The sequence below is a fragment of the Chenopodium album genome, chromosome 7, assembly GCF_948465745.1.
Source record: "Chenopodium album chromosome 7, dcCheAlbu1.1, whole genome shotgun sequence".
In the NCBI taxonomy this organism is placed as follows: domain Eukaryota; kingdom Viridiplantae; phylum Streptophyta; class Magnoliopsida; order Caryophyllales; family Amaranthaceae; genus Chenopodium; species Chenopodium album.
In genome coordinates this window covers 34,669,583-34,671,934 of record NC_137840.1, presented here as the reverse complement: position 1 = coordinate 34,671,934, position 2,352 = coordinate 34,669,583, and the positions used below count along the sequence as shown (strand labels likewise).

At 43.2% G+C, this 2,352-nt stretch overlaps 1 non-coding gene across 1 annotated transcript; it reads right to left on the bottom strand.

Moving 5' to 3' along the window:
• Nucleotides 1-570: 570 nt before the first annotated feature.
• On the bottom strand, nucleotides 571-676 carry LOC145641069 (small nucleolar RNA R71). The gene has a single exon (XR_014115141.1). It is a non-coding gene; the product is annotated as a small nucleolar RNA R71 (small nucleolar RNA).
• Between the last annotated feature and the right edge of the window lie 1,676 nt (nucleotides 677-2,352).

Genomic DNA, 2,352 nt, shown 5'->3' with positions numbered 1-2,352 from the left:
GTCATTTCTAATTGTTTTCTCAGCTTTGGTGAATGCTTAGGAGGTCTCAAGGAGCACCCTCACATCATATTGACCACGAGATCAACCGAACCTTCAGACAAGTCCGTAGGCTTTATCAAGACGAGGGAAGAGGTTTTGGTGATATAGTTGATAGTGAGAGTGATACTTACTCTTCAAGTTCACAAAGAGGATCAATGGCGGGACAAGAAAATGATGTTTTGTTTCGTGAGTTCGGAAATCCGGAGGATTATGAGCTCACATGAGGGATTTTGCCACCCGTCACGGAAACCAACTTCTCAATCCATCCACAATATACTAAAATGGTCCAATCGGAGCAATTTTCCGAAAGTGCAAGTGAGGACCCTATTGAACATTTGGACCGATTCCTTTAATTGTGCGCAATGATGCAAACCAATGAAGTGAGTCAAGACTACATTTGTATGCCTCCGACAATCTCTCACCGAACGAGCAAAGAAATGTCTAAAGCAAGTAAAGCCTAGCACTCTCACAACATGGAGGGAGGTGGTAAAGGCGTTCTTGAAGCGATTTATCTCCGAGGAGAAGACCGCCAAAATGAGAAGGAAAATCGCATCATTTGAGCAAGAAGCCGATGAAAGTCTCGGTGAGGCATGGGAGAGATTCAAAGAGTTGGTGCAAGCGTGTCCCCACCATTAGTACAATTAAGGGTTGCTCATGCGGTTTTTCTACGACAGATTGGAGCCCATGTCAAGAGCCAATTTGGATGCGGAGGCGGGTGGTCAATTAATTAAAATCCCTCAAAATCAAGTTGAAGCCACAATAGAAGAGGTAGCAAAGAATTACTCTTGGGGGGGCCGAAGAAGAAATGCTCCGAAGAAAGGTGGTATTTACGAATTGTAGTAAGTTGATCAATTACAACATCAAATTGATCAACTAACAAAAGGGTTTTCTAAGTTGAACACGAGTGTGAATGCAAGTTCAAGCGATGGAGCAAGCTCCTCTCAAATTAACTCTTTCTCCTATCAAAATTGTGAAGGAACGAACCATGATACATCTTATTGTGGAGGTTTAACCCCGAGCATGTAGCGGCATACAACACAAGGCAAGAGGGATTTAGAGGAAGCGGCGGTGGAGTAGCTTGGAGACAACCACCACCCGGGTTTGTACCTCAACCTCAACAATGGAACCAACAAGCTCAAACTTCCTACAACTCCAACCCTCAATATCAAAATCCACCTCCATCTCAACCCCAAAACCTAAGAGGAAGCTATCCAAGGAATAACCAACATAACAATCAAACCCAAGCACCTCAAAGAAATCATCAAGAACAAGCACCTCAAGCGGAGCTAACACAAACTCAACTCCTTCAAGCCATGCATGCGCAAATGAAATATTTTGGGCAACAAATGCAAGAGATAAGAGCTCACAACAAGATGGTTGATTCACAACTAGCTCAATTATTGGCCGAAAGAACTCCTTTCAATTCACCATCTACTCTACCCGGACAACCACAACCTAACCCATATCATAACTCAAAACTCGATACATGCAAGGCGATCACATTGAGGTCGGGAACTTCCTATGAAGGGCCAAATGAAGGGGATAGTGAGGAAAAGAAGAGAGGAGAAGAAAGTGTGAATGAAAACAAGGGAGGTGAGAAAGAAAAGGTTGATGAGATAGAAGGAGGTTCGAAGAAGAAGAAACTTGACAATGAGAAGACAACTTCAATTCCTAGTGAGGCTAGGAATCTTGATGGATCGATTCCTTTTCCCGGTCGGCTTGCGGAGAGGAAGTTGAATGACAAGTTCGCAAAATTCCTTAGTGTCATGAAGAATTTGCACATTAACCTCGCTTTTCTTGAAGTTGTGACACAAATGCCATCTTACTCCCAGTTCCTCAAAGATATTCTCACCAACAAGAGGAAGCTCAATGATGAGCTTATCACCCTTCCACATCAAGTGAGTGCTCTTGTCCACCATAAGATGCCCAAGAAGGAAAAATACCCGGGAAGTTTCACTTTGCTGGTGAAAATTGGGAACATGGAAGCTAGGGGCGCCTTAGCCGATCTTGGAGCAATTGTTAATTTAATCCCTCTATCCATTGCTCAAAAACTCAATATAGAGATTATCCCTACAAGGAAGACAATTCCATTGGCCGATTAGTCGGTGAAATTACCTTGTGGAGAGCTTGAGGATGTTCCAATTCAAGAGGGACACATCTACGTGACTTGTGACTTTGTAGTGATGGATATGGAGGAAGATGTTAACACTCCTTTGATTTTGGGACGTGAAGCTCTTAAAACTTTGGGGGTGATCATCAATTGCAAGAACAACACCATCACTTGTGAGGTAGCCGATGAGAAGATTGTCTTTG